Source organism: Platichthys flesus, chromosome 9 (genome assembly GCF_949316205.1).
Source record: "Platichthys flesus chromosome 9, fPlaFle2.1, whole genome shotgun sequence".
Taxonomy (NCBI): Eukaryota; Metazoa; Chordata; class Actinopteri; order Pleuronectiformes; family Pleuronectidae; genus Platichthys; species Platichthys flesus.
Window position 1 is genome coordinate 18,349,677 of NC_084953.1, and position 9,926 is coordinate 18,359,602.

The 9,926-nt window shown below is 42.6% G+C and overlaps 1 pseudogene; it reads left to right on the forward strand.

The window, feature by feature from the left end:
• The first annotated feature begins 21 nt into the window (after nucleotides 1–21).
• LOC133961262 (cytochrome P450 2J4-like) lies at nucleotides 22–7,034 on the forward strand (annotated as a pseudogene).
• The last annotated feature ends 2,892 nt before the right edge of the window (nucleotides 7,035–9,926 follow it).

Here is a 9,926-nt window from a genome sequence, read left to right on the forward strand (position 1 = left end):
CCAAAATAAAAGGTTGGACACTGGTGCTACACTGGTCAGAAGAGAAAGTACTGGAAAACACAGACCTTCCTCCCGCTGCTGCTTTGCCTTTTGAAACCATGTGGCTTTATGATTTTTTGTTGAGTTTCGACCTTAAGGGGTTGATTCTGTTTCTGTTCATTTTTATTTTAATGGCAGATTTCATCAAACACAGGAATCCACCAAATTATCCTCCAGGACCGCCTGGTCTGCCCATTGTGGGGAATTTCTTCAGTATGGACAGCAAACATCAACACAATTTTTTTACCAAGGTAAATATTACAGGTTTCAACTTACACAACTTTTAAGTTATTTAAGTGTTCATTTATTAATAAATATCATTAAATCTCTTAAAATAGACCCATTATTACACATTTAAACTTGATTGGTCTTAATTGAATTAATAGAACAAATATATATTCAGTTGAATATTCCAATTGTTTCTATCAGGATAGTGGCATATGTGCTTTATTACAACATGTATAACTTGGTCACACAACTTGAAATAATTTACTATTTGATTCGTTTTTAGAAATTCATTAGGAGAAGAAACCTTAAACTATGCTTTACCTGATATTCTGTTATTTTTATCTAGAAGGATAGCTGACACATTGTTATGGTGCATTAGTAGGTATTGTATATAATTTAAAAAGTAAAAAAAAACTTGGCTCAGCTGAATCTCCCTCTCTCATGTCGGCAGCTGGCTGATGTCTACGGGAACGTGTTCAGTGTCCGCCTCGGGGGGAAAAGATGGTGATTGTGACTGGGTATAAGATGGTGAAGGAATCCATAGTGGCACAAGCTGACAACTTTGTGGACCGACCACACAGTCCGATGCTTGACAGGATATACAAAGGCGGCTCAGGTGGAAACATCCCTCTCTTTCTCTTGTCCAGTGCAGAACAGAAGTGACTTCCCACAAGTTGATCACTCTTTTGTTCCTCTGCATGGTCGTGTGTAGGTGGTCTGTTCATGAGTAATGGTGAAACATGGAAGAAACAGCGGCGTTTTGCTTTGTCCACCTTACGTACATTTGGCCTGGGTAAAAGTCTCATGGAGCAGAGCATCTGTGAGGAGATCAGATACCTTCAGGACGTGATGGAGAACGAGAAAGGTGATTGAAATGCAGCATACAATAAGGTCATAATCCCACATGAGGAGTTGTCCTAACATGGACTCCTCTCTTCCAGGTGAACCTTTCAGCACAGCAGGCCTCTTTAACAACGCTGTATCCAACATCATTTGCCAGATGGTGATAACGCTATGAGTACAGCGACCACAACTTCCAGACCATGCTCACATATCTGTCTGAGGTTATCAGGCTGGAAGGCTCCGTATGGGCTTTGGTGAGTCAATAACACACATAAAGTTTAATCATTGCCAGAGAGGACGCTCTCAGGTGGAATTGAGGGGGTCGATTCTCCGTAACCAGGAGGCCCACGTCTCTGCTCAAAATTTAAAAGTTGAAACAAAAAATGTTAACTTTCTTTCCTCTGCTGTTTTCATACATGTAGCTGTATGAATCGTTCCCCAACGTGATGAAGTACTTGCCAGGTCCTCACAACAAATTATTCAGAAACTATATTGACCTCCAAGACTTCATTAACCAGGAGTTACAGAGGCACAAGAAGGACCTGGACCACAGCAATCCCCGGGATTACATCGACACTTTCCTCATTGAAATGGAAAATGTACGTGGCCAGATGTTTTTTTATGTGGAATTTTGGCCCTCTCCCTCATACTGCAAATCATTCACCACTATATCCACTCTCTGAACAGCACAAAGACACCGACTTGGGCTTCACTGACCATAATCTGATTATGTGCTCTATGGATCTATTCCTGGCCGGAACAGAGACCACTGCCACCACATTGCAGTGGGCTTTGGTTTATCTGATCAATAACCCAGAGATCCAAGGTAGGTCACGTGCAAAGCTGCATAGAAAGCTGTGAAATAGGAAGGAAACGTTTGCATCCATCCATACTTAGTAAATGCTACTACTTATTAATACAAACATCAGCATACGGACACACATCATGTTAACATGATAATTTTATGCAGGAATAATGATGAATATGTTCAACTTCTTTGTTCAGGTTGTTAACATGCTAACATTAGCTAATTCATTAAAATGCCAGGGTGATAGACTAAACGATATACCTGATAATGTTGCTACTTGAAATGTTAAAGGAAACAAAGTCTTTACAATACATCTTAAGGGAATATGAACATGAGTACCAAATGAAACCATCCATGTTGAGTTGTTCTGGACCATAGACTGTGTCTAGATGGACAACACATCTCCACCTCCTCCTATTATCCAGAAAAGATTCAAAAATATCCTGGATACATACGCTGCCCTATTGCACTTCTGGAGTCTTTGAAGTAGCATTCCAGGAGGTGGAGCCACAGTAGCAAAGTCAGTCAATATTGTAACCATCCAAAGGAAGACTCACAACAAGCTGCAAGCATGTGAAACTATGTAATATGCTCCTGTAGCAGACACAAGTTCATGTAACAACTGCATAATAATATAAACACATATTATTTGCAATGTCAAGGAGTTGCACGACACGATCCACAATCCTGAAGTATAATAGCAACATTGCTGATTGGTGGAGCCCGCTGTTACCATGGAAATGCTAACAACAACAACGAATACAATGTTGGCTTAACATGGCTCCAATCTGAAATGATGAGATTGTTCAGCTTTACATTAGGTTAATATAATATACACTATACGAAACATTATATATGACACAAACTACAATATATTGCAACACTATATCAACAAAATGGTTAAAATTCCAGAAGAAGTACACTACAAGTTTTTGGAAAGGTATCTGTCTTGTGCAATTGACACAGTTAACATGAAACCCTTAAATGGGGTGCCTTTCGTCATTCAATAAATATGGTTATCATAAAAAAGATATTGAATATTAATATTACAAATATTAATATTATAAAAGGCATTTTATTAATTAAGGTTACCTCTCGGCACCACCGTTCAAAGTAGGGGAAAGATAGACAATTTATTGATTAAGTCTCTTGAAAGAACTAACTACAAATTTGGAACTCTGATTAACAATTAAAAGAATAACTATAACCAAAATCACCATATAGATAGTTAGAAAAGCTCAAGAATATAGAGTCCTTGACTGTGTAGAGGTTTGCAAAATTCACACTAATGCAACATTAATTAAAGCATTTGTGAAAGAAAAACATTCAATATGAAGATAGTAAATTATAAAAACTAGGCATTTACCGATGTATCGTCCGCGGCTGGGGGAGCAGTAGCCCCGTTGCCCTCTTCTCCACGCCGCCGGAGGCTCGCTATGCTGCACGCCTCAAGTTTATTTGGGGGGCTGGGGCAGGTCGTCGTCAGCGGAGCCTCACGGCGTCGCTGGTGCGGGGGCTTTCTTTCTCTTGGCGGTGTCCGTCGCCATCCGGTGGAGGGGACCAGGTACGGCTGGCGGCGGCGGCGACTTTGGCGCGTGTTGGGCCCTTCTCGCGGATAACCTCAGCTACGGCGCCCGCTGGGGGAACCCTCCGGCGGTGCGCCTCGGCTGGCGCCTAGCAGCTGACTTAAGGCCAATGTATGCTTCTCCGTTTTGACGGACACGGACAGATAGGACCGCCTTCTCCGCCGCGGAACGCCCTCTCCGGGGCTCCTCGGAGAGCTTTTCGTGCAGCTCTGATTTTTCTAACTACACGTCGGCATGGCGGAGAGCCCACGGATAGCCCTTGGCTGTGATTGGTCCGCTAACGCCTGCATTTCGGGACGACATCATTTCCGGACCTCAAACTTCCTGTTTCATTCCCTAAACCACAATAAACCTAAATCATAACTACGACGCTTTGATTAATGTGACAAGTGTGTTAAGCCAGCGGCGTTGTCCGGCTGACGGTGGCTGGTGAGAGCACTTACGGCATGTGTGTACGGTCACATAAGGTTTATCATAACAGGGCTGGCGGGCTAGCCACCATGCTAACTGCGGTGGGAACAGCGCAAAAACCCGCTGACTTTAATCCCACGGCTCTCATGACACTGTTTCTCAAACACCATCAGGTTAGAAGCAAACACTTGGTAGTAGTTAGTATCGCATGTCCGTGCTGACTGTGTGTGGAAGCTGGGGGGGAAGACAGCTGCCTCCGTGTAGCTTCAATCTGTTGCAGCTGTTGAATTAGCAACGCAGTTTGGAAACAAGACCGGGGTACCGCTGCGCTAAGACACGACACCATAAGCATTTCAGCAAAGTCTGTCGGGTCATCAACAGCCTTTTTCTGTTAGTTTTCATCGTTCACTGTGTGTGAGGAGCCGGGGGGACGTAAATAAACCAGTGTGGACTTCTTCTATATATCTCATGAGGTAGGCTTCTCTAAACTACTGTTCTGGCAGTGAATTGTTTTTGGAACAAAAAGGCTCATAGAACTATCAATCAAAAAGTGTCCGTCCGTCCGCAACGGACTCGGAGAAGCATACAGAGGCATTAAGAACTGGTGCGGACCAGGGGAATCCGACTGTTTAATTAAAACAAGCATCGCGAAGGCCCACGGTGGGTGTTGACGCGATGTGATTTCTGCCCAGTGCTCTGAATGTCAAAGTTAAGAAATTCAATGAAGCGGGAGTAACTGTTGGCACTCAAAACAGGTCTGTTAAGTTATCTTGACTCGTGCAGTGTAACTTTGCATAAAAAGTATGATCGGTATCGGCCAAGAATTTCCATATCGGTGCATCCCAAATAAAAACACAAATTACTAAAGGTGTACTTACTATATACAGATGTGAATGTGATTATGGGTGTCTGTTTGACTGAGTGTCCTTTCAAAATGGTGCATCTTACAATCTATGGTCTGGACCAAAGCAGTGGACTAATCTACTTATCAACATTGGCAACTTTAAAGCGGTGTTGAATGATAGGAAATATTAATATGGCTACTTTTTCTAAATCAGAATCAGAATCAGAATTCTTTTTATTGCCAAGTATGATTGCACATACAGGAAATTGCCTTGGTGTCGTTCATTGGTGCACTGAACATAAAACAACATTATAAAAACAGCAATATAAAAACAACATATACACATAAAACAACAATATAGAAACAACAATATAAAAACAACATATACACATAAAACAACAATATAAAAACAACATATATACATAAAACAACAATATACAAACAACAATACAAAAACAACATATACACATAAAAAAACAATATAGAAACAACAATATAAGAGCAACAATATAAAAACAACATAAAACAACAATATGGAACAAAATGGAACAAAATATATACAGTACCAGAGTTATGGGCATGTGCGGTGCTAAGAGATTGGTGATAGTGTCACTAATATATCAAGTATAAATTATGTGCAGGGTGGGAGGGACAGAGTCAGTGTGATGCAGAGTCAGTGTGATGCAGGGGGCTTGTTTGTGAGCCCCACTGCCATAGGGAAAAAACTGTTCAGATGGCGCGAGGTCTTAGTCCTGGTGGCCCGGAACCTTTTTCCGGATGGAAGTCTGTGGAAAAGGTGGTGAGCGGGATGAGAAGGATCAGCAATGATCTTGCGTGCTCTCCTACTGGTTCTGGAGTGGAACAGGTCTAGGAGAGCCGGCAGGTCACAGCCGATGACCTTCTCAGCTGACCGAATGATCCGCTGCAGTCTGCCCTTGTCCTTGGCAGTGGAGGCAGCGAACTAAATCAAGACCCAAGGGGATTGGACAGCTCAGATAAATGATTTTCTCCGTAGAAGAACACTTCATGAATCAGATGTAACAAAAAAACAAATGGATTAGCAGTAGCTAATATATATGTGTGCTGTCAGTGGCATTCTAACAGACATGAAGACAGGATCATGATGTTTGATGGCAGATCAAGGAATACAGTTTTTAATATTTCCCCCTTGCCATAAGTTAAAAACCATTTATTTGATGAATTTCAAGAAAAGGTCCAGGCAGAGATAGACGGAGTGATCGGACAGAGCCGTCAGCCCACTATGGCCGACAGACCCAACATGCCCTACACTGACGCTGTCATCCATGAGATTCAGAGAATGGGGAACATTGTTCCTCTGAATGGACTCAGAGTAGCTGCCAAGGACACAACACTGGGTGGTTACTTCATACCTAAGGTACAATGTAATATTTAAAGTCAGAACATGACATATTTATATAATAAAGAGAAATGAAATATGTGTGTGTTGTTGTTGCAGCATTGCTTGTTGTTAACCTATGAATCGTGTTTTTTAGGGTGCGTCCCTTATGCCCGTTCTGACCTCGGTGCTGTTTGACAAAGATGAGTGGGAAACCCCGCACACTTTCAACCCCGGACACTTCCTGGATGCTGAGGGAAAGTTTGTGAGGAAAGAAGCTCACCTGCCTTTCTCTGCAGGTAAACCATGCAGATTAACCTCCATTTTAAACATTACCCAGAATATACATCTTGTGATATTGTGCTCTTACACGTGTGTGTGTGTGTGTGTGTCTGTGTGTCTGTGTTTGCGTGCGTGCATGCGTGTGTGTGTCGCTTCAGGGAAACGTGTATGTCTTGGAGAGGGCCTGGCCAAGATAGAGCTGTTTCTTTTTTTGGTAGGTTTACTGCAGAAGTTCTCTTTCACGGCTCCTGACGGTGTCGAGCTGAGTAAAGAAGGCGTTACTGGAACGACTCGAGTGCCGCACCCCTTCAAGGTTCATGCCAAGGTTCGCTGAATTAGGCGACATCTCACTGAACTGTTTTCTGCTGAATCAACGTGTAACAAGACAAGACACAAGCAAATCACAGAAGAGACGGCTCATTCTGATGCTTTCACTGTTGTATGATCATGTACTGAAGAACTGCTTAGTCTCTCTGCCTGTTCATTTAACTCTGTGTGATGGAGTTAGTGATTTATAAGTTTTTATTGATTTGTTGAAAGTTCAGTTAAAAATTTGTTTGCTTTTGTTTAATTAAGGAAATCATCAATTGGTTTATGTTACTGATAAAAAAGACACATTAAAACAATATAACATGAGATTGAGTTGGTTGGTGCAGCTGTTATAAAATGTATGCTTGTATTTATGCAATATTTTCTCTGGAGGAGGTGCATCTGTGAATGCAAATGTCCGTCTTTCCCCCAAGTGTAAATTCCGTAGAAATCCAGCAGAATCTAATGTGGGAACACAGCAGGGGTTGATGACCCACGACAGACACATGAATGAAAAAAAAGAAATCAAATATCTCCTGGTGAAAAAGCAGTTTCCACACGTAGAAGACACTGACAAAGATGTCAAGAGAGTTTCTGGTGATAAGAGCCGACACTGGTTTCTGTTTGTTGTCAGGAAAACCACTTGATCACTTCCTGCCTTTGTCTGCTGCACCCTTCTGCTCCACCTCTCACCTGAATAATGCAGAGGATTTGTTGCTGTTGGGAACGCTGCTGTGTTGGGCATGAATATGATGTATATTCAGCTTGGAGATCTTTTGAACATGGTTATAAAACATAATGACATTTACATATATGATGCCTTATGCTCAGACTTTTAATTACTATTCCAGATGTGTTCTTTTAGTTCTGTCAGACAACTCACGTTCAATCATGTAATATATTTATTACAACAGATTTAGTGTTTGGCGTCCAGGCTCCAACTTAATCACTCCCCAATATGATTACACAGGAATGATGGGAGTGATGAGCAAATACTTGTAACCCCTTTTTGGAGCCTACAGGTGGATGCTGGGGTGGTGGAGGGACTGAAGCAACAGGTAGCAATACTGCAGCAGCAGTGCGAGCAAGAGGGGTTGATGGGAAATGTCTCTCTGGTTAAATAGACCACCTGATAAGCTGGGTGTGATGGTAATATAGATGGTTGTGGAGTTTGAGGTATGTCACATGATTTATGTCACATGATTGGCGCAGCGCAGCTCGAGTTGCCTGCCAGACCTACCTCGCAGGCGTCGCCATATTTTCCTCCCTTCCCTGAATGTTTTTTGACCCGCTTATGGTAAAAGAAGGGATGTTGTTCAACAGGTCCGTAAATCTTAGGTACAACGCATGCCCAAATTAAGTCAGCTGATCTCTGGTTTTGGGGTAAACACCTCCCCTATAAGAGTCCTTGTCTTGCAAGAGGCGAGCCAGATTTTCACTTATTGGCTTGTGTGTTATCTCCGAGTTACTAGAGCTCGTCCTGACCTGTGAAACTTATTGTAATAAACATTGTATACGTGTAAGTACTGGGTCCGCGGTTTCCTTCCTTCAACAACAACATCGACAAGACTCTGTTGCTTGAAAGACACGACAAGTGAGAGGACAAACTCTGGGTTAGCTCTGCAGCCAATTCTCTAGATTTTACCCAAAGGTCATGTCTGAAATGGCTCAACACTGGAGATGTCAGTTGCACTATCTTCAGCGGCCCAACAAAACTCCCGTAGCAGTATTTCAAATAATTCCATCTATAAAATATCTCCACCAATTTCCTCACAATGTTTTAACCAAGCTGACTGCTTATTTTAAGCAGTTGAGGGTATTTTTTTAAAGCCCACTGAGTAATATTGTGATATTTGTGGGAGTAAATAACGCAGCCTCTCCTTTTCTTAAGCTCAGCAAAGATAAAACACAATTGTTTTAACAAAGAAAATAACATAACCAGTACATATGCACATACCTCCACATACATCCACCAAGCCCCAACAGTCCTCTTCTGAAACCACATTTAAATGCACTAGGTCGCTATTTGTATTAGGATCTGTGCCACACTGCAAAATATCTGTCCCCTGAACATGTCAGATTTTTCTCATCAAGATCCATGACTTGGTCTCTGAGAAATCTTATTATATATTTAAATGGCACCATATCCATAACAAATCCTGGACTGCTCTGGATCCACACCAGATTTTGATTAGCATTTCCTCGGCCGATATTTCCTCCTTCCAAGTTTTGATTCTGCTTAAAAAATCAGCTCCTCCTCTGCTCCATGACGAGGGGTTTCATCTCCTTCTGTGACTTAATCTGAGGGGACTGCTGCTCGTCTCTATCACTGCTCTGCTGCTCTTGTAATTTCTGATCTGATATGGATAAGGCTTTGCTTTGACTAAAGTGCTGAACAAGCTTATAATGTAAAAAAAACATAAAAAATAAATATAAAAACACAAAGCAATAAAACATTAAAAATCATAAATAATAGAGAATAAAATATTGTACAAGAACAAATAGAATCAAGGTCTCAAACTCAGATTGAATTGAAAGCCAAGGAGAAGAAGTGGGTCTTGAGCAATGTTTCTATGCTCTGAGTGTTTCTCTTCTCCATCCCTATCCCCCTTCCCCGGAATCCCTTTGCTTTATCACCCGCAGATCCAGGGCCTCTGTGGCCGCACCATGGATTGCGGTTTGTTGATCGCGCACAGGAAGTCGCGGTGGTGGATCCAGTGTGGCGGATTCTGTGTCGTGTGGGCTGATCGTGGTGGTGGTGGCGGACCCTGTGTGGCGGATTCTGTGTCGTGTGGGCTGATCGTGATGGTGGTGGCGGACCCTGTGTCGCGTTGACATCGGGTACGGGCATTGGACCAGGGCCGCGGCGGCGGCTTGTGGTGGGTGGCGGTGGACGGTGACTGAGGACTGGAGTGGCGTTCTGGTCTGGATGGTGGATCGTGGGCCTGCTGGTTGCTGACCATGGACTGTGATTGCAGCGGGATTGCTTGGCATGTCATGTTGGGGTTGTCCTTCGGGATGCTTACCCTCATCAAATGCTGCTAAAGACTTTAATCTTTAATCTTGAAGACTTTAATCTTGATGATGTTCTCCTGCACGTGGCATCTATTGCCCTTCTGTCCGTCCTGGGAGAGGGATCCCTCACATGTAGCTCTCTCTGAGGTTTCTACGTATTTTTACCCTGTTAAAAGGGTTTTTAGTAGTTTTTCCTTACTCTTG